Source organism: Salvelinus alpinus, chromosome 15 (genome assembly GCF_045679555.1).
Source record: "Salvelinus alpinus chromosome 15, SLU_Salpinus.1, whole genome shotgun sequence".
In the NCBI taxonomy this organism is placed as follows: domain Eukaryota; kingdom Metazoa; phylum Chordata; class Actinopteri; order Salmoniformes; family Salmonidae; genus Salvelinus; species Salvelinus alpinus.
The window spans coordinates 40,809,706-40,832,565 of NC_092100.1; the positions used below are offsets into that span (position 1 = coordinate 40,809,706).

The 22,860-nt window shown below is 44.4% G+C and overlaps 1 long non-coding RNA gene across 1 annotated transcript; it reads right to left on the reverse strand.

The window, feature by feature from the left end:
- Positions 1 to 10,870: 10,870 nt before the first annotated feature.
- Positions 10,871 to 13,374, reverse strand: LOC139540076 (uncharacterized). Its single transcript, XR_011668076.1, has 3 exons — positions 12,144 to 13,374; positions 11,988 to 12,094; positions 10,871 to 11,949 (listed from the first exon to the last, which is right to left on the reverse strand). It is a non-coding gene; the product is annotated as an uncharacterized lncRNA (long non-coding RNA).
- Positions 13,375 to 22,860: the final 9,486 nt, after the last annotated feature.

Below are 22,860 nucleotides of genomic sequence, written 5' to 3' on the forward strand. Positions count from 1 at the left end.
CCAAATCATTTCAGTCTCCTGAGGGGAAATAGGTTTTGTTGTGTGCTTGGACCATGTTAGTTTGTTGGTGATGTGGACACCAAGGAATTTGAAGCTCTCAACCTGCTCCACTGCAGTCCCGTCAAGGAGAATGGGGGCGTGCTCAGTCCTCTTTTTCCTGTAGTCCACAATCATCTCCTTTGTCTTGATCACGTTGAGGGAGATGTTGTTGTCCTGGCACCACATAGCCAGGTCTCTGACCTTCTCCCTATAGGCTGTCTCGTCGTTGTCGGTGATCAGGCCTACCACTGTTGTGTTATCGGCAAACTTAATGATGGTGTTGGAGTCGTGCCTGTCCGTGCAGTCATGAGTGAACAGGGAGTACAGGAGGGGACTGAGCACGCACAATTGGGGGGCCCCTGTGTTGAGGATCAGCGATGTGTTGTTGCCTACCGTTACCACCTGGGGGCGGCCCGTCAGGAAGTCCAGGATCCAGTTGCAGAGGGAGATGTTTAGTCCCAGGGTCCTTAGCTTATTGATGAGCTTTGAGGGCACTATGGTGTTGAACGCTTAGATGTAGTCAAGGAATAGCATTCTCACATAGGTGTTCCTTTTGTCCATGTGGGAAAGGGCAGTGTGGAGTGCAATAGCGATTGCATCATCTGTGGATCTGTTAGGGCGATATGCAAATTGAGTGGTTCTAGAGTTTCTGGGTTAATGGTGTTGATGTGAGCTATGACCAGCCTTTCAAAGCACTTCATGGCTATAAACGTGAGTGCTACGGGTCTGTAGTCATTTAGGCAGGTTACCTTAGTGTTCTTGAGCACAGGCACTATGGTCTGCTTAAAACATGTTGGTATTACAGACTCGGACAGGGAGAGGTTGAAAATGTCAGTGAAGACACTTTCCAGTTGGTCAGCGCATGCTCGCAGTACACGTCCTGGTAATCCGTCTGGCCCTGTGGCCTTGTGAATGTTGACCTGTTTAAAGGTCTTACTCACATCGGCTGCGGAGAGCGTGATCACTCAGTCTTCCAGAACAGCTGGTGCTCTCATGCATGTTTCAGTGCTATTTTCCTCAAAGCAAGCATAGAAGTAGTTTTGCACTTTTGGTAGGCTCGTGTCACTGGGCAGCTCTCGGCTGTGCTTCCCTTTGTAGTCTGTAATGGTTTGCAAACCCTGCCACATCCGACGAGCGTCAGAGCCGGTGTAGGACGATTTGATCTTAGTCCTGTATTGACGCTTTGCCTGTTTTATGGTTCGTCCGAGGGCATAACGGGATTTCTTATAACCTTCCGTGTTAGAGTCCCGCTCCTTGAAAGTGGCAACTCTGGCCTTTAGCTCTGTGCGGATGTTGCCTGTAATCCATGGCTTCTGGGTGTGGTATGTACGTACGGTCACTGTGGTGACGACGTCATCGATGCACTTATTGATGAAGCCAATGACTGATGTGGTGTACTCTTCAATGCCATCGGAGGAGTCCCGGGAACATATTACAGTCTGTGCTAGCAAAACAGTCCTGTAGCTTAGTATCTGCTTCATCTGACCACTTTTTTATTGATCTAGTCACTGGTGCTTCCTGCTTTAATTTTTTGCTTTTAATCAGGAATCAGGAGGATAGAATTATGGTCAGATTTGCCAAATGGAGGGCGAGGGAGAGCTTTGTATGTATCTCTGTGTGTGGAGTAAAGGTAGACCAGAGTTCTTTTCATTCTGGTTGCACATTTAACATGCTGATAGAAATTTGGTAAAACGGATTTTAGTTTCCCTGCATTAAAGTCCCCGGCGACTAGGAGCGTCGCCTCTGGGTGAGCGTTTTCTTGTTTGCTTATGGCGGAATACAGCTCATTCAATGTTGTCTTAGTGCCAGCCTCTGACTATGGTGGTATGTCAACAGCTACAAAAAATATAGATAAACTCTCTAGGTAAATGGTGTGGTCTACAGCTAATCATGAGATACTCTACCTCAGGCGAGCAATAGCTCGAGACTTCCTTAGATAAGATGTTATTTACAAAAATACATAGTCTGCCGCCCCTTGTCTTACCAGACGCCGCTGTTCTATCCTGCCGGTGCAGTGTATAACCATTTGTATGCTGATAGTATCGTCGTTCAGCCACGACTCCGTGAAGCATAAGATATTACAGTTTTGAATGTCCCGTTGGTAGTTTAATCTTCCGCGTGGGTCATCTATTTTATTCTTCAGAGATTGCACATTTGCTCGCAGAATGGAAGGAAGTGGGGGTTTATTCGATCGCCTACTAATTCTCAGAAGGCAGCCCGCCCTCTGGCCCCTTTTGCTCTGCCTCCTCTTCACGCAAATCACGGGGATCTGGGCCTGTTCCCGAGAAAGGTTAATTACTCTGAGCTTTTGACACTTTAGTGACATCTTCTGGTCAGTAATGAAAAGCAGTGTTTGATGTTCATATACAGTAGAAGTTTTTTAAACAATATTAATTAAATCTCTGAGGCGCAGTGGTTAGCCTCCTATTAGTTACCGTTACAGGTTCGCACCTTCCATCATGCTTCCCTTTTTTGTTGTGAATACAATTTTTTGGCTGTCAAAAACTGAATGTATGGCATTATTTAGGATAGAAGCTTATACTTTACTAAATAATATGAATTGTTTGAACAACAATTTGCAGAAAGTATGGTGTCGCAAAACAATTTTCAACTCTACCTGCTAAACTACCGTTCAGGTGACACTACATGAAATAATCCTAACTACATTGTAAGTATGGTGTCAAGTAAAGGTCGGTGTTTCAAGAGCAACTTGGAATCGAAGAAAGCATCGGAACCACAGCGAAATCAGTGGGATTTCGTATTTTGCAAAATACGGTTTCAAAAACCACTTGATCAAACAAAGCTTCAGACGTAATTTATAACGTGATGCTGTTACTTTGAAACAAGCATCGCTACATTGAGTCGGATCAGTAGTGCTTTGAAAACAGCATCGGAGCTCCGCGAATCAATCATCCCATCACTAGCAACTACTGACACCATGTGTTGCAGAGTCATCGTTGCATTACTAGCTGCATTACTAGCTGTTTGGGGTTTTAGGCTGGGTGTCTGTACAGCACTTCGAGATATTAGCTGATGTACGAAGGGCTATATAAAATAAAATTGATTGATTGATCGTTATAGCCTACAGAGTTACTGTAGGCAAACTACAGTTTAAGCCTCTGTAATTTTATTGGGTGCAATTTTGGCAATTTAGAAGATACTTTTGTATATATAGTGTATGTGGACACCCCTTCAAATTAGTGGACTAGACTATTTCAGCCACACCCATTGCTGAATGGTGTATAAAATAAGGCACACAGCCTTGTGATCTCCATAGACGAACATTGGCAGTAGAATGGCCTTACTGAAAAGCTCAGTGACTTTCAACGTGGCAACATCATAGGATTCCACCTTTCCAAAAAGTCAGTTCTCCAAATTTCTGCCCTGCTAGAGCTGCCAAGGTCAACTGTAAGTGGTGTTATTGGGAAGTGGAAACATCTAGGAGCAACGACGGCTCAGCAGCGAAGTGGTAGGCCACACAAGCTCACAGAACAAGACCGCAAGAGTGCTGAAGCGCGTAAAAAGTGTCTGTCCTCAGGTGCAACACTCACTACCGATTCCTCTGGAAGCAACGTCAGCACGATAACTGTTCGTCAGCACAATAATTGTTCGTCGGGAGCTTCATGAAATGGGTTTCTATGGCCAAGGAGCCGTGCAAAAGCCTAAGATCACCATGCGCAATGCCAAGCGTCGGCTGGAATGATGTAAAGCTTGCTGCCATTGGACTCTGGAGCAGTGGAAACATGTTCTCTGGAGTGATGAATCATGCTTCACCATCTAGCAGTCCGATGGACAAATCTGGGTATGGCGGATGCCAGGAGAAAGCTACCTGCCTGAATGCATAGTGCCAACTGTAAAGGTTGGTGGAGGAGGAATAGTGGTCTGGGGCTGTATTTCATAGTTCGGGCTAGGCCCGTTAGGGAAATCTTAACGCTACAGCATACAATGACATTCTAGACGATTCTGTTCTTCCAACTTTTCTGCAGCAGTTTGGGGAAGGCCCTTTCCTGTTTCAGCATGACAATGCCCCCGTGTACAAAGCATAGTCCATACAGAAAGAGTTTGTGAGATCGGTGTGGAAGAACTTGACTGGCCTGCACAGAGCACTGACCTCAACCCCATGGAACACCTTTGGGATGAATTGGAACGCCGACTGTGAGCCAACCCTAATCGCCCAACATCAGTGCCCGACCCCACTAATGCTCTTGTGGCTGAATGGAAGCAAGTCTCCAAAGCAATGTTCCAACATCTAATGGAAAGCCTTCCCAGAAGAGTGGAGGCTGTTATAGCAGCAAAGGGGGGACTCCATATTAATGCCCATGATTTTGGAATGAGATGTTTGACAAGCAGGTGTCCACTTACTTTTGGTCATGTACTGTAGTGCATTTATATTTTGGTTAAAATGTAAGAGACTCTTATTAGCTATACATTAAAACAGCGATATGTGAATTCTTCCATAGTAGCCCTCATATACCTTGGCTAGTAGAAAGGGACAGAAGCAATTTTTCAACCTGTTCTTGCAATACTTTCTTAATTCTCGATTCTGAATCTTATTTACAGTGCCTTGCAAAAGTATTCATCCCCCTTGGCGTTTTTCCAATTTTGTTTTTTAAAAATCTAAAAAAATCACAAATGGAAAAGTGTTGCGTGCATATGTATTCACCCCCTTTGCTATGAAGCTCCTAAATAAGATCTGGTGCAACCAATTACCTTCAGAAGTTACATAATATGTTAAATAAAGTCCACCTGTGTGCAATCTAAGTGTCACATGATCTGTCACGTGATCTCAGTATATATACACCTGTTCTGAAAGGCCCCAGAGTCTGCAACACCACGAAGCAAGATGCACCACCAAGCAAGCGGCACCATGAAGACCAAGGAGCTCTCCAAACAGGTCAGGGGTTGTGGGGAAGTACAGATCAGGGTTGGGTTATAAAACATATTTTAAACTTTGAACATCCCACGGAGCACCATTTAAATCCATTATTAAAAAATTGAAAGAATATGGCACAACAACAAACCTGCCAAGAGAGGGCCGCCCACCAAAACTCACAGACCAGGCAAGGAGGGCATTAATCAGAGAGGCAACACAGAGACCAAAGATAACCCTGAAGGAGCTGCAAAGCTCCACAGCGGAGATTGGACTATCTGTCCATAGGACCACTTTAAGTCATACACTCCACAGAGCTGGGCTTTACGGAAGAGTGGCCAGAAAAAAAGCCATTGCTTAAAGAAAAGAATTAGCAAACATTTTTGCTGTTTGCAAAAAGGCACGTGGGAGATTACCCAAACATATGGAAGAAGGTACTCTGGTCAGATGAGACTAAAATTGAGCTTTTTGGCCATCAAGGAAAACGCTATGTCTGGCACAAACCCAACACCTCTCATCACCCCGAGAAGACCATCTTGTGCTTCTAGTTCCGACAATGCAGCAATAACCAACAAGTAATCTAACCTAACAATTCCACAACTACTACCTTATACACACAAGTGTAAAGGGATAAAGAATATGTACATAAAGATATATGAATGAGTGATGGTACAGAACGGCATAGGCAAGATGCAGTAGATGGTATAGTGTACAGTCTATACATATGAGATGAGTAATGTAGGGTATGTAAACATAAAGTGGCATAGTTTAAAGTGGCTAGTGATACATGTATTACATAAAGATGGCAAGATGCAGTAGATGATATAGAGTACAGTATATACATATACATATGAGATGAGTAATGTAGGATATGTAAACATTATATTAAGTGGCATTGTTTAAAGTGGCTAGTGATACATTTTTACATAATTTCCATCAATTCCCATTATTAAAGTGGCTGGAGTTGAGTCAGTATGTTGGCAGCGGCCACTAAATGTTAGTGGTGGCTGTTTAACAGTCTGATGGCCTTGAGATAGAAGCTGTTTTTCAGTCTCTCGGTCCCCGCTTTGATGCACCTGTACTGACCTCGCCTTCTGGATGATAGCGGGGTGAACAGGCAGTGGCTCGGGTGGTTGTTGTCCTTGATGATCTTTATGGCCTTCCTGTGACATCGGGTGGTGTAGGTGTCCTGGAGGGCAGGTAGTTTGCCCCCGGTGATGCGTTGTGCAGACCTCACTACCCTCTGGAGAGCCTTACGGTTGTGGGCGGAGCAGTTGCCGTACCAGGCGGTGATACAGCCCGACAGGATGCTCTCGATTGTGCATCTGTAGAAGTTTGTGAGTGCTTTTGGTGACAAGCCGAATTTATTCAGCCTCCTGAGGTTGAAGAGGCGCTGCTGCGCCTTCTTCACAACGCTGTCTGTGTGGGTGGACCAATTCAGTTTGTCCGTGATGTGTACACCGAGGAACTTTCCACCTTCTCCACTACTGTCCCGTCGATGTGGATAGGGGGGTGCTCCCTCTGCTGTTTCCTGAAGTCCACAATCATCTCCTTTGTTTTGTTGACGTTGAGTGTGAGGTTATTTTCCTGACACCACACTTCGAGGGCCCTCACCTCCTCCCTGTAGGCCGTCTCGTCGTTGTTGGTAATCAAGCCTACCACTGTAGTGTCGTCCGCAAACTTGATGATTGAGTTGGAGGCGTGCATGGCCACGCAGTCGTGGGTGAACAGGGAGTACAGGAGAGGGCTCAGAACGCACCCTTGTGGGGCCCCAGTGTTGAGGATCAGCGGGGTGGAGATGTTGTTACCTACCCTCACCACCTGGGGGCGGCCCGTCAGGAAGTCCAGGACCCAGTTGCACAGGGCGGGGTCGAGACCCAGGGTCTCGAGCTTGATGACGAGTTTGGAGGGTACTATGGTGTTAAATGCTGAGCTGTAGTCGATGAACAGCATTCTCACATAGGTATTCCTCTTGTCCAGATGGGTTAGGGCAGTGTGCAGTGTGGTTGCGATTGCGTCGTCTGTGGACCTATTGGGTCGGTAAGCAAATTGGAGTGGGTCTAGGGTGTCAGGTAGGGTGGAGGTGATATGGTCCTTGACTAGTCTCTCAAAGTACTTCATGATGACGGAAGTGAGTGCTACGGGGCGGTAGTCGTTTAGCTCAGTTACCTTAGCTTTCTTGGGAACAGGAACAATGGTGGCCCTCTTGAAGCATGTGGGAACAGCAGACTGGGATAAGGATTGATTGAATATGTCCTTAAACACACCAGCCAGCTGGTCTGCGCATGCTCTGAGGACGCGGCTGGGAATGCGGTCTGGGCCTGCAGCCTTGCGAGGGTTAACACGTTTAAACGTTTTACTCACCTCGGCTGCAGTGAAGGAGAGCCCGCAGGTTGGTAGCGCAATTTGAATGCACAGAGATACCGTGACGAGATCCTGAGGCCTATTGCCATGCCAGTCATCCTCTGCCATCACCTCATGTTTCAGCATGATAATGCATGGCCCCATGTCGCAAGGATCTGTACACAATTCCTGGAAGCTGAAAATGTCCCAGTTCTCCCATGTCCTGCATACTCACCAGACATGTCACCCATTGAACATGTTTGGGATGCTCTGTATCGACGTGTATGACAGCGTGTTCCAGTTTCCGACAATATCCAGAAACTTTGCACAGCCTTTTAAGAGGAGTGGGACAACATTCCACATGTGACAATCAACAGCCTGATCAACACTATCTGAAGGAGATGTGTCTCACTGCATGGGTTGGCTTAAAGTTATTAGCTAATACAATTATTTATCCAGGCTAGTTTCTGCTGTTTAGTATTGCTGATTATGCTGTGACTATTTACTTATTCTCTGTATCATGTTTATTGAGTTAGTGTTTGGCAAAAATACAGTTGCAACATCCATGTTTCTACAAAAACTTTTCCCACAAACATATCTTTTTTTCTACAGTATATTTACTTTTTCATGTGTACACGATGGAATTAGACTGCACGGTAAATTAGTGAATGAGAGAACAGACGGGCTGTGGGCATCACGCGCTTCAAATTCGAAATCAAGTCTATTTGTCTTTTGTCTACATGAAGCAATGATGGTAAATTGAGCGGATAATAGAAAATAGACGATTTGTGCATTGTTACATGTATAGGTTAAAAGTGTCTATTTAGTGTTGATAAGTTTAGCTGCCATTGCCAATAATACAAATTTGAAAACAATAACTTTATGCTCATCTTTGTTGATTTCGTGCACAGGCATATAGCCTGTGCACGGCTGGGTGGGCTGGGAAACTCGAGGATCTCCGTTCAAGAGAGAATAATGTTATGTAGAAAGAGACTAGCTAAATTCGTTAACTGCTAGGGTGTATTAGCTACAACTCTCCTCATGTTCCTGAGCCAACATAACAGGAGGCAGGTATGGTGGTTCCCGTTAGACATACTGTATAACAGGGCCGTAATTATAATATATATTGGAGGGGGGGGGGGTGCAATATTCAAATATGCTCAATGTATTGATATAAAAAATATAAATAAATTAAACATTTGCTATGCTACGACAGGCAACCACGCACCGCCGTCGGAAATAATCATAAGCAAATGTAATAATAATCATAACTAAACGTAACAAATTGCCTTTATTATTACTACCGGTTCTAGTATTACGGCGTACTGCAGCTCTGCGTGTGGTTTCTCCAAGTGGAGTTGCCGGGCCCCAGCAGAAGACGTTGCTCGACTGCTGTGGGTAGGTACAATCTATGTCAAACACTGTACTGTCTCTCTATTTCTTTACTTTCAAATGTATTAAAACGTGGGAAACCTAGAATGTAATATGAATGTTACGTAGGCTATAACGCTGTCGATTGTGCTAGTTTTAACGTCAACATGTAATTTTGCGCTGGAACTGTAATTGTGGAAATAAATAATATTTTGCTAAAAAGTGTCAGTAATTGCATGGAGTGGAAAAAACGTTTTTGGTGAAACAAGTGTTGATAAAACGTTTACTGGAGACAGGAGATCAAGTTGAGACATAGGACGAGGTGGATATTTGTATAATAAGGCAGTTTATTCACAGGTAAAAATATCTTAGCAATCGTGCAGCACGGCCCCTTCTGTCTGACTCGTATGGAATCGTCGGAAAAGAGAGCTCTAAACAGGTTGTGCTGGTTATATATGCAACAAGTAAAGTAGGTTGATCTTGTAGTCTGGCCTTCCGATTGGTCGATCTGGGTCGTGGGTAGTCCTGTCCGGGCCTGATGTCGACGTTCCATTGGCTCTTAACACAGTTCTTTGTCTTAGAATCTCATCCTCGAGCAGAATGCATGTGCGCTTGTTTTAACAGGGGCCTGTTCATGGGGGAGGGGAGTGTGTGTGGGTCTGTGGTTATTATAAGGGTACAAAGTGTGGGGGTATAGTGGGGGATGGGTGCATGTTGTGTCAAGTATAGCTAGTGTTGAGAAGTTGTTAAAACAAGTTACCAGTATCTATTACAATTCCTTACAAATCCCCCTCTTCACGTCTTATAGACGTGAATAAACTATTTAAAATTTGTCAGAAGACAAATTTTTGATTCCCCCTCTTCACGTCTCACAAGAGACGTGACATAAAAGTTTCTTAGTCCTCAAATAGATAGACAGGTCCAGCTTCCCCATCATCAAGCAATGGGAACATTTGGGCCCTTTCCTGATTAGGGTCTATGGCGGCAGTGATAACACGGCTAGCAAGCGTGCGCGCACATGGAATGCAACAGCATCCACAAAGTACAAGAATACCCGCAAAAACGGAAATAGATACTAGGATAGAGGAAACCAGCGTCTTATATTTACCAAAAGCATCCATCCATGAGTCCCACATAGAAGTGTCCACTCCAGAATGCTGTTTCATCTTACCATTAAGGGTACGAAGTCCCTCCAATGTTAGTCAGACTCCCATCCGTAGCTGTGTTGTTGGGAATGAAAGTACAACACTGCTCACCAAACATGGCACAGACCCCCCCCCGTTCTGACAATAACATATCAACCGCGATTCTATTTTGAAATGCCATCAGGGATGTAGCTGCCAATTGTCCATGGACCGCCTCAAAGCCTTGTTGAGTCCAAAATCACACATTATTAACCAAAAAACGAGAAAATGTTAAACCCTCAGGTCCATCCCTCTATACAACCTGTACCAGGTGGGCTCGTCGCCACCCGGGAACTTCAAACCTTCACAACAGGGAGGACAAACATCACTTTTTATTCATTCGACAACCTCTACTACAGCAAACCAAAGGTCCTCCTCTGTCAGGCCCACTCTCCTGCGAAAGCTTGATTCCGTATCAGCCTCCTTGCCACATCTGTAACAGACTTCTTCAAACAAGGTATGATACAGGCAGCACAGCACATGAGCATAAGAAAAACAACAACTAGAGTCAGAAATCCAGTAACCATCATTGTAGTGTACTTACCAAACCAACCACCCAGCCAGGGAACAGTCCACTCTCCTCCTCACCTGCAAGACCCTTCATCTCCACTGATAACCTTGCCAACCCACTCAGAGCTTTTGAAATGCTCCCATCCGGACTAGTATTGTTAGGAACAAACGTGCAACACTGTTCTCCAATCATTTTACATACACCTCCCTGGTTGGCCAGAATCATGTCCAGTTCTAGTCTATTTTGTCTACTGGTTTGAGAGGTAGCATCCAATCATTCAGCCATCCCCGTAAGTACTGTGTGGGTGTAGTTAACAAATCATTGTTGATTATAGTAGATATAATTGATCCAGGCATTCTGCTTAGCATCAACAATAGCTGGGCCAAAAATGGGCAATAAATGCCACAGGCCATCATTCCTGTTTGATGTCTGGTATTCGTGGGGGACCCCTATTGGGACCCCAACAGGTTGGTGTGCATGTTATCTGTACCCTCGGACCAAGGAGCGTCACGGTTCTGCCGTCTCCTGGGTTGGTACCGAGTCTCTGTGTCATGTAACCTCAATAATAGGCAATGGTGGTATCAGACTGGCCAAAGCACATGTGCAACGACAATTTCCTTTCAAAATGGGGGTCAACCGCCTGGCAGGTCCACACATCCACCATACATCAGCAACACCTCTAGTTAATAGTGACATTAGTGATGCAGGCAGTAGTAGGGAGCCTCCCATAGTCTATACCTCTACCTGTACCAGTGATACAGCTGTAATATCCCCCATATGCCTTAACCCCCCATGGTATCTTGTGGGAGGGACTTCTGGGAACACAAGACTCAGAGTTTTACACAGGGTTGTATTTGGCTTATTATAATAGAAACTTTCCAATATGCACATCCAACCTTTCCCATTGCTTAGGGCAAATGGGTGAGCAGCCAGAATATGTCTGGCATGTCCACATACGACACAGTCCTTTCTATTAAGTGTTTTGGCTGTGTATCTCATATAGGCCAACCACATATTCTCCCTTTCCTCATAACCAGTTTCAGTCTCCAATTGTTCACTATCTGAGATGTCTTTTACATTTATTACCTGTACCAGATTGGAGAGCTTAGGTGATGGCGTGGGACTTGGTCTTGAAGTGGTGGAGGAGGCCGGCTGAACCCTGGTCCGTTGGAACTGGTGGTGCTTCTGGCAGCACTTTGATGGTAACATCCCCATCGTATCTCAATCAGACAGCTCAGGACTACAAGCAGCCAGAGATCAAGCAACACTTTCACTTCTATGAACGTACACAGTGTTGAGAGGTCGGGGTCAGGGATTCTTCATTAAGGAGTTGATCCCCGAGCTCTATTAGCAACGGTTCTTCTCCTTAACTCTGTGATCATTCGGCAGTGTCAGTGTGTCTCACCCTCCAAGTGCGATATGCCCCCAGGTCGAGTGAATCACCTTCTCCTTTAATTCACCTGTAACGCATAAAATCCTGGACATACAAGTTTGGCTAACAAACAGTTTCTCATTTGTTCTATCTGATTATATATTTAACTTCTATACCCATTTGTTAGCTAGTAATTTTTAATTTTAAATTAGTTTATTATCCAATAGGCCCCAATCCTATCCTAGACCACAATGTACCCCTCTCCCGTTTGATACCTGGCCCTGGCCAGGTATCAACCTTACCTACTCTTAATATTGACTTAGGTAAGATTAGTAAAATATTCTTATATTTAAATGCTTATGTATTTTCCTGCCCTATAGGCTTAAAATATCTCCTGTTCACACCTCAATGTATTTTCCTGCCCTATAGGCTTAAAATATCTCCTGTTCACACCTCAATGTATCATATCTTCCCCCATTTATTATCGATGACAAATGGGATTTTTTCTGTTGTATTACCAAATCAATAACAGCCCATTCAAAACCGTCATAGCCAATGTTTAAAAACAGAAACCTGACTCCTCTGTGGTTAAAACTACAATTATGGTCAAGAGTTATAAACTCTATTATAATCAATTTACCTCAAAATTATTATTCCAAATGACCACAATTTCATTATCCTCACTACATTCCCCCGTGGGTGATCAAACCACATGAAAATGCAATGAAGATAGGTCAAAAGGTTACATCACCTCCTTACATTCGTGTTCCATACTATATCTAGACATACTAAAAGAACCCTTTATCTTAAAAAATCCCTTGTCTAAATAAAACTCAGAAAATAATCCTCCTAATATATATATATATAAGTGTACTCCTTTAAGATATCTTATCTCTGGGAACACGGAAACCCTTAACCTAAACGTTTACTACAAAAACAAAATTATGTCACCAGCATTCAACCAGGCTCCCCGTCGGCTGGGAGACCGTTGAGTGCTGCAATACTGCCATCTTCTGTCCATTCTCTGCACAGCTCTCCACCCGCTCTTATTCAACCTTCTCAATTTGAGCCATATTAGTTTCTTATTTTAACTGTTTTATAATTTTTGATTTTTTGATTTTTTTTATCTGTTATTACCTAGTTAGACTAGAGTGTCCGTGACATACATCCATGGGGATCCGGTTATAGTTATTCTATTAACCATGTGAAAGTGCCCAGGGACACCCCAAATATCAGTAGGAATATCCCAAATAAGGGGCCAGATATCCCTAGCCTTGCCCAGGGAGGGAGAAATGTCCCTCTAACTGGGCGAGGTTCCTTTTTCAGGGGAGGCGGAGTTTGATGCCGCATCCCCTGAGTCAGGAATGTCTTCATTTGGAATCGAATTTAAGCTGTTTAAATCAGCTCTGACTTCTGTCAGTGTTCTAGAAGGGATTGGGGCTGGAGTGCAATGTGTGAGGTGGTGCCAAGGTGCGCCTGATTTACCTTTGACCTGGACTGAGTGTGAAGTAACCTCCCTCACTTCGTACGGTCCAGTCCACCTGGGTTCTAGCCACTTTCTCTTGTGGACTTTAACCCCACCCAGTCACCAATTTTTTACCTTCAGTGGTGGCGGATCTCCCGTCAGCTCCCCCTCTTGGACCTTGTGAATCTGTGTGGAGAGAGCTGCAGAAAGTTCCGTCAATTTTCTGACAAATATCAGACATTACAATTTGTTGTACATCAAGGGCGGGCATATGACCTCCTTCCCTTGGTGGACCAGGCATGACTCTTCCAGCCATTATCTCATGAGGAGAGAGATGGGTGCCTGCACCTGGAGAGGCTCTCATGGCCATCAACACCAGGGGCAGGGCTTCAACCCAAATCAACTTCAAACCTGCACATACATTTGATTGGCGCGTTTCACGAGGCTTTTGAGATTGTGGCCTGTACACTAACCCAAACTTGTGCACAATACCCAATCTTTCCTCCACCTGTCTCAGGTGTTGGTTACTAAAATGGGACCCGTTTGTCGGATCGGATTTGCCTTGGAACTCCATACCTTGGTATGAGTTCAGTCTGCAGCCACTTAATGACTGACCTGGCATCCTCACGTGCTGTTGGTATTTCCTCGACCCATTTGGAAAACCTGTCTACCATTACCAAAAGGTACCTTTTCCCATTTGTCACATTGTCCAGCCCCATGTCAGTGTAATCTATGCTGATGTCCTGAAAACAAGCGTTAGGGACTGGGTATGAACCCATGGGCGTTTGATATGGTTTCTTTGGATTGTGGCTACCACAAATGCCGCATTCATCACAGAATAAGTCTGTCATGTCTTTCATGTGTGGGTGCCACCAGATGTGGGACACCTTCTGTAAAGTCTTTAGTTTGCCTTCGTGTGTGGGCCCATGAGCTTCTCGTATTAGTTCTGGACATAGGTTTGCTGGTGCCACTAGTCTGCCATCATGGCATCTCAACAGTTCATCAGGTCCCTTGGTGGCCCCTTTCTGTCCCCATACTGAGTGTTCATAGGGTCCTGCTGTGAACTGGAGTTCTTTTATGTGTTGCTTTGTGAGCTCAGTCCGAGCTGGTTGGATCTGTAGTACCATTTGTCTCGGGGTGTATCCGCCAGCTTTCTTGGCTGCTTTATCAGCTGCATCATTTCCCTCGCTGACTCTGTTTTTCAGTTGTTGGTGTCCTTTACACTTCATGATGGCCACCTTCTCAGGTAGTGAGACCGATTTAATCAGTTTTTCCATCTGTGCTTTGTGTTTGATTGGAAGGTTTCCTGTGGTGGTGAAGTTGCGTCTAACCCATTGTGGTCCATCAGTATGGACTGCTCCATGAGCATACGCTGAGTCGGTGTAGATGTTTACAGTCTTTCCTTCAGCCTTTTCCAAAGCTTGTGTTAAACCTATGATTTCTGCCAGTTGGGCCGATGCAGGTTGTGGGATGATGGCAGATTCCAAGGTCACGTGTGACCCGTCTGGAAGCTGTTGTACCACTGCGTATGCTGCTATGTTCCCTTCCTCTCCTCTATAGCAGCATCCATCTGTGTATAACCATAGGTCCGGGTTAGTGAGTGGTTCGTTCCCCAGGTCTCAGTTTCAGTTCTTGTGCAGCTCTTTCTGCACAGGAGTGGGGTAGACCTTCTTCAGCATTGAGTGCGTCTGCCATGTTTTTGTCAGTGTTGACAAAAGTGATGTGTGATTGTGTGCATTTATTCTGGATTTTTGTTTTTCTTTCAGCGCTGAACGTGAATTCTTTGCTCATCAGATATGCAGCAACCCCATGGTGGGTGTGGATTTCCAATGGATGGCACATTACCAGGTGGGCTGTTTTTTCAATAGCTTTTGCCACTGCAGCCACATACCTGGAGCATGTGGTTTGTCCCACTTCAATGTGATCCAGTTTGGAGGAGTGATACATCAACACTCTTCTCTCCCCCTCTTGTTTCTGGAAAAGGATGGATGATGTAAATCCTTCTTTTTCAGAAACATCCAGATGGAACTTATTTTTGTAGTCAGGTGCTGTTAAGGCTGCTGCCACTGAGAGATCTGTTTTCAAGAGTGGAAAAGCCTTTGATGCTTCAGTAGTCCAGGTCAATGATGAGTGTAGGTTAGTGGTGGGCAGCTTCAGGGCCATGGGGCATATTCGTCAGACATGCACTGGAAAGGGGGAGGTGATTGCTGATTTGGGTCTGGATTGGGGTGATTGTATGCGGGTTGAAGGGCCGCACGTGGTTGATACATCATTGGCCTGACTCCTCCACGTCCTCTTGGGGTGGTTTGTCGTGCCCGATTGGCCATCCAGTAATGTTGGGTCGGTGTCAATGGGTATGGGCACTGACGTGCCATATGTCCAGTTTGTTTACAATTGTAGCAGTCCATTGGTCGTGCTTGACCTGTCCCCCAGGGTGATGGGTAACGTGGTTGTTGTCCCCATGTTGAAGGATAGCCTTGTTGTGTTGGTTGATAGTATGGTGAGGTGACCATGGGTAGTGACTGATCCAGGAGTTGTGATGGTAGGGGAGTTCCCTGTGGGGTTGACATGGGTGGTTGTTGTTGCTGTATCATTTGTGAAACCGTTTTTTCAATGATTTGTGAGATGTCTGGTTGATCTTCAGCCACCATCTGTTTCTTGGGTTTTTCCCCTTTCTGGGCCTCTTTCAGTTGCAGTTTCAAAAGTTGTACCTGTAGGGACTGGACTTGTGTTTCAGCCCCTCCCTTATCCTTCCTTTCTCGATGATCAGTTCTCTCTTCACACATGAGTTGCCCTTCTTGGATCCCCAAAGTCATGCTACCTTTTAGGTGTCCTTCATGCACCACAAACACCGGTGCCTGTACCACAGCAGGGGTCAGAAAAGGGTTTTGAGGGAGGTGGGTAAATGGATTTTGAAAATAGGGAGGTGGTGTTATTTTCTCTCGCTGTGGCAGTTCTGAGTATAGATGGGTTGGGGCCGATGGGGCTGTGGTGGTAGGTGGGGCGTCATTATTGTTGGACATGCCCTCTTTGGTGTCAGTTGGGGCTCCAGTGACCACCCCCATCATGTCAGGTTTTCTGTAAGGGAGTGCCCTTCTGATTTCTTCAATCGCCCACGTGCCTATTTTTAGTTCTGCCTCTGCTTTCTCCCTATGTTTTGTACCTTCCTTTGTGAATAAGTGGTTCTTATTCCTTTCAACTTCACTTTCTATCCCTTCCTTCACTACTTCCTCTAATTCTTTCTCCATAGTGAGGAGTTGCCCTTTTGATGGGGCAGCTCCACTAATGTAACCTGCCTGTGTCCATTTTAGCCTCACTTCTTCCCAGAACTTTTTAATTATTTTATACTGTATCTTTCCCCCTGCTCTGTCTTTTATTCTCTGATCTAAGTATTCATTGAATTTGTGTTTGGGGACGGTGGTCGTGGCCATTTTGTCGTTAAGCTATGTCTGGGTCTATACTATTTTTGGTGCTCTTAGCCCGTCACTGATCGCCCAGCGATGTATTCTTGGTGCCTACACAGACTTATCTTTGGTGTCCCACTCTCTTTACACAAAGAATTTTATTGCCGTATATTTAGCGAATAATTTTTTCCGTTTTCCAACAATATTTCAGCTATATCCTTTTGGAACAATATATTAGTATATCCTAGCGCTTCTAGAATAATTATTTAATTAATTCTAGGACTCATTTTTCTCAAAAAATATTATTATCACATATTCAACTAATTAATTAAATACTTTCCCAAAGTATTTCAAACGTGTCCTTTTGGGACAGTATATTAGTATATCCTAGCGCTTCTAGAATAATTATCAAATGATTTCTAGTCCTTAAGGCAAAACCAGCAGCACAAGAGGGAAAAATCAAGTCAACTTTCAGCGCGGTAGCTTCACAATGGCCTAAACATTTTGACTCGGCGGTCACTTTCAACACAGCCTCAATTTAGCATATCAATAATTAGTAGCAATCGGTCTCGTGGAACGTTCAATCACTCACATTGATTTGGAGAGTTTCAGGTTTAATACCTTCTACCATTAATCTCGCTAACACAACTTGAACATACAATATCACATTAGAATCTTCACGGTAACACCTAGCTGATCATCTATCAGCTATGGCCCGACTATATGAATCCTTTCTTTTAATTGTGGATTCCTCACGGTAACCCCTAGCTGGTCAACTATCAGCTATGGCCCGACTATATGAATCCCCTTTTTTTTTTATTTTGTGGATTCCTCACGGTAACCCCTAGGTGGTCAACTCTCACCTATGGCCTGACTATATGAATCCTTATAAAGCTTATTCCTCACTGTACATCTAGTCGATCAACATATCGACTAGTGCCAGACTATGTGAACAAGTATTTGACCTATTATTACTTAGATATCTTTACACAATGCCTTAGATTCTAAACAATTTCACATAAATTTAACCGTAATTCATACTCACGCCAGTACTCCTGATCTCAATTTAGATATTGGCTATAATACAATATACAGATTTTGATTAAATAGGCTCTGCTTACCTTATAATTTCGAGCTCTTTGATCAGTTTCCTGGGTGAGTTGAATCGCCGATGTCTCCTGCGGACAGGTCACCCCTCCTTCTGGAATCTTTCTCCAACTCGTCTCCTGTCTCATCAACTTTCTATGGACCGAATTCAAAGGTTTTAACAAACCATCCTCTGCATACCAAGTTTTGTTGATAAAACGTTTACTGGAGACAGGAGATCAAGTTGAGACATAGGACGAGGTGGATATTTGTATAATAAGGCAGTTTATTCACAGGTAAAAATATCTTAGCAATCGTGCAGCACGGCCCCTTCTGTCTGACTCGTATGGAATCGTCGGAAAAGAGAGCTCTAAACAGGTTGTGCTGGTTATATATGCAACAAGTAAAGTAGGTTGATCTGGCCTTCCGATTGGTCGATCTGGGTCGTGGGTAGTCCTGTCCGGGCCTGATGTCGACGTTCCATTGGCTCTTAACACAGTTCTTTGTCTTAGAATCTCATCCTCGAGCAGAATGCATGTGCGCTTGTTTTAACAGGGGCCTGTTCATGGGGGAGGGGAGTGTGTGTGGGTCTGTGGTTATTATAAGGGTACGAAGTGTGGGGGTATAGTGGGGGATGGGTGCATGTTGTGTCAAGTATAGCTAGTGTTGAGAAGTTGTTAAAACAAGTTACCAGTATCTATTACAATTCCTTACAAATCCCCCTCTTCACGTCTTATAGACGTGAATAAACTATTTAAAATTTGTCAGAAGACAAATTTTTGATTCCCCCTCTTCACGTCTCACAAGAGACGTGACATAAAAGTTTCTTAGTCCTCAAATAGATAGACAGGTCCAGCTTCCCCATCATCAAGCAATGGGAACATTTGGGCCCTTTCCTGATTAGGGTCTATGGCGGCAGTGATAACACGGCTAGCAAGCGTGCGCGCACATGGAATGCAACAGCATCCACAAAGTACAAGAATACCCGCAAAAACGGAAATAGATACTAGGATAGAGGAAACCAGCGTCTTATATTTACCAAAAGCATCCATCCATGAGTCCCACATAGAAGTGTCCACTCCAGAATGCTGTTTCATCTTACCATTAAGGGTACGAAGTCCCTCCAATGTTAGTCAGACTCCCATCCGTAGCTGTGTTGTTGGGAATGAAAGTACAACACTGCTCACCAAACATGGCACAGACCCCCCCCCGTTCTGACAATAACATATCAACCGCGATTCTATTTTGAAATGCCATCAGGGATGTAGCTGCCAATTGTCCATGGACCGCCTCAAAGCCTTGTTGAGTCCAAAATCACACATTATTAACCAAAAAACGAGAAAATGTTAAACCCTCAGGTCCATCCCTCTATACAACCTGTACCAGGTGGGCTCGTCGCCACCCGGGAACTTCAAACCTTCACAACAGGGAGGACAAACATCACTTTTTATTCATTCGACAACCTCTACTACAGCAAACCAAAGGTCCTCCTCTGTCAGGCCCACTCTCCTGCGAAAGCTTGATTCCGTATCAGCCTCCTTGCCACATCTGTAACAGACTTCTTCAAACAAGGTATGATACAGGCAGCACAGCACATGAGCATAAGAAAAACAACAACTAGAGTCAGAAATCCAGTAACCATCATTGTAGTGTACTTACCAAACCAACCACCCAGCCAGGGAACAGTCCACTCTCCTCCTCACCTGCAAGACCCTTCATCTCCACTGATAACCTTGCCAACCCACTCAGAGCTTTTGAAATGCTCCCATCCGGACTAGTATTGTTAGGAACAAACGTGCAACACTGTTCTCCAATCATTTTACATACACCTCCCTGGTTGGCCAGAATCATGTCCAGTTCTAGTCTATTTTGTCTACTGGTTTGAGAGGTAGCATCCAATCATTCAGCCATCCCCGTAAGTACTGTGTGGGTGTAGTTAACAAATCATTGTTGATTATAGTAGATATAATTGATCCAGGCATTCTGCTTAGCATCAACAATAGCTGGGCCAAAAATGGGCAATAAATGCCACAGGCCATCATTCCTGTTTGATGTCTGGTATTCGTGGGGGACCCCTATTGGGACCCCAACAGGTTGGTGTGCATGTTATCTGTACCCTCGGACCAAGGAGCGTCACGGTTCTGCCGTCTCCTGGGTTGGTACCGAGTCTCTGTGTCATGTGCAGCTCCCAGAAGTTGGTTAGCTATAACCTCAATAATAGGCAATGGTGGTATCAGACTGGCCAAAGCACATGTGCAACGACAATTTCCTTTCAAAATGGGGGTCAACCGCCTGGCAGGTCCACACATCCACCATACATCAGCAACACCTCTAGTTAATAGTGACATTAGTGATGCAGGCAGTAGTAGGGAGCCTCCCATAGTCTATACCTCTACCTGTACCAGTGATACAGCTGTAATATCCCCCATATGCCTTAACCCCCCATGGTATCTTGTGGGAGGGACTTCTGGGAACACAAGACTCAGAGTTTTACACAGGGTTGTATTTGGCTTATTATAATAGAAACTTTCCAATATGCACATCCAACCTTTCCCATTGCTTAGGGCAAATGGGTGAGCAGCCAGAATATGTCTGGCATGTCCACATACGACACAGTCCTTTCTATTAAGTGTTTTGGCTGTGTATCTCATATAGGCCAACCACATATTCTCCCTTTCCTCATAACCAGTTTCAGTCTCCAATTGTTCACTATCTGAGATGTCTTTTACATTTATTACCTGTACCAGATTTGAGAGCTTAGGTGATGGCGTGGGACTTGGTCTTGAAGTGGTGGAGGAGGCCGGCTGAACCCTGGTCCGTTGGAACTGGTGGTGCTTCTGGCAGCACTATGATGGTAACATCCCCATCGTATCTCAATCAGACAGCTCAGGACTACAAGCAGCCAGAGATCAAGCAACACTTTCACTTCTATGAACGTACACAGTGTTGAGAGGTCGGGGTCAGGGATTCTTCATTAAAGAGTTGATCCCCGAGCTCTATTAGCAACGGTTCTTCTCCTTAACTCTGTGATCATTCGGCAGTGTCAGTGTGTCTCACCCTCCAAGTGCGATATGCCCCCAGGTCGAGTGAATCACCTTCTCCTTTAATTCACCTGTAACGCATAAAATCCTGGACATACAAGTTTGGCTAACAAACAGTTTCTCATTTGTTCTATCTGATTATATATTTAACTTCTATACCCATTTGTTAGCTAGTAATTTTTTATTTTAAATTAGTTTATTATCCAATAGGCCCCAATCCTATCCTAGACCACAATGTACCCCTCTCCCGTTTGATACCTGGCCCTGGCCAGGTATCAACCTTACCTACTCTTAATATTGACTTAGGTAAGATTAGTAAAATATTCTTATATTTAAATGCTTATGTATTTTCCTGCCCTATAGGCTTAAAATATCTCCTGTTCACACCTCAATGTATTTTCCTGCCCTATAGGCTTAAAATATCTCCTGTTCACACCTCAATGTATCATATCTTCCCCCATTTATTATCGATGACAAATGGGATTTTTTCTGTTGTATTACCAAATCAATAACAGCCCATTCAAAACCGTCATAGCCAATGTTTAAAAACAGAAACCTGACTCCTCTGTGGTTAAAACTACAATTATGGTCAAGAGTTATAAACTCTATTATAATCAATTTACCTCAAAATTATTATTCCAAATGACCACAATTTCATTATCCTCACTACATTCCCCCGTGGGTGATCAAACCACATGAAAATGCAATGAAGATAGGTCAAAAGGTTACATCACCTCCTTACATTCGTGTTCCATACTATATCTAGACATACTAAAAGAACCCTTTATCTTAAAAAATCCCTTGTCTAAATAAAACTCAGAAAATAATCCTCCTAATATATATATATATAAGTGTACTCCTTTAAGATATCTTATCTCTGGGAACACGGAAACCCTTAACCTAAACGTTTACTACAAAAACAAAATTATGTCACCAGCATTCAACCAGGCTCCCCGTCGGCTGGGAGACCGTTGAGTGCTGCAATACTGCCATCTTCTGTCCATTCTCTGCACAGCTCTCCACCCGCTCTTATTCAACCTTCTCAATTTGAGCCATATTAGTTTCTTATTTTAACTGTTTTATAATTTTTGATTTTTTGATTTTTTTTATCTGTTATTACCTAGTTAGACTAGAGTGTCCGTGACATACATCCATGGGGATCCGGTTATAGTTATTCTATTAACCATGTGAAAGTGCCCAGGGACACCCCAAATATCAGTAGGAATATCCCAAATAAGGGGCCAGATATCCCTAGCCTTGCCCAGGGAGGGAGAAATGTCCCTCTAACTGGGCGAGGTTCCTTTTTCAGGGGAGGCGGAGTTTGATGCCGCATCCCCTGAGTCAGGAATGTCTTCATTTGGAATCGAATTTAAGCTGTTTAAATCAGCTCTGACTTCTGTCAGTGTTCTAGAAGGGATTGGGGCTGGAGTGCAATGTGTGAGGTGGTGCCAAGGTGCGCCTGATTTACCTTTGACCTGGACTGAGTGTGAAGTAACCTCCCTCACTTCGTACGGTCCAGTCCACCTGGGTTCTAGCCACTTTCTCTTGTGGACTTTAACCCCACCCAGTCACCAATTTTTTACCTTCAGTGGTGGCGGATCTCCCGTCAGCTCCCCCTCTTGGACCTTGTGAATCTGTGTGGAGAGAGCTGCAGAAAGTTCCGTCAATTTTCTGACAAATATCAGACATTACAATTTGTTGTACATCAAGGGCGGGCATATGACCTCCTTCCCTTGGTGGACCAGGCATGACTCTTCCAGCCATTATCTCATGAGGAGAGAGATGGGTGCCTGCACCTGGAGAGGCTCTCATGGCCATCAACACCAGGGGCAGGGCTTCAACCCAAATCAACTTCAAACCTGCACATACATTTGATTGGCGCGTTTCACGAGGCTTTTGAGATTGTGGCCTGTACACTAACCCAAACTTGTGCACAATACCCAATCTTTCCTCCACCTGTCTCAGGTGTTGGTTACTAAAATGGGACCCGTTTGTCGGATCGGATTTGCCTTGGAACTCCATACCTTGGTATGAGTTCAGTCTGCAGCCACTTAATGACTGACCTGGCATCCTCACGTGCTGTTGGTATTTCCTCGACCCATTTGGAAAACCTGTCTACCATTACCAAAAGGTACCTTTTCCCATTTGTCACATTGTCCAGCCCCATGTCAGTG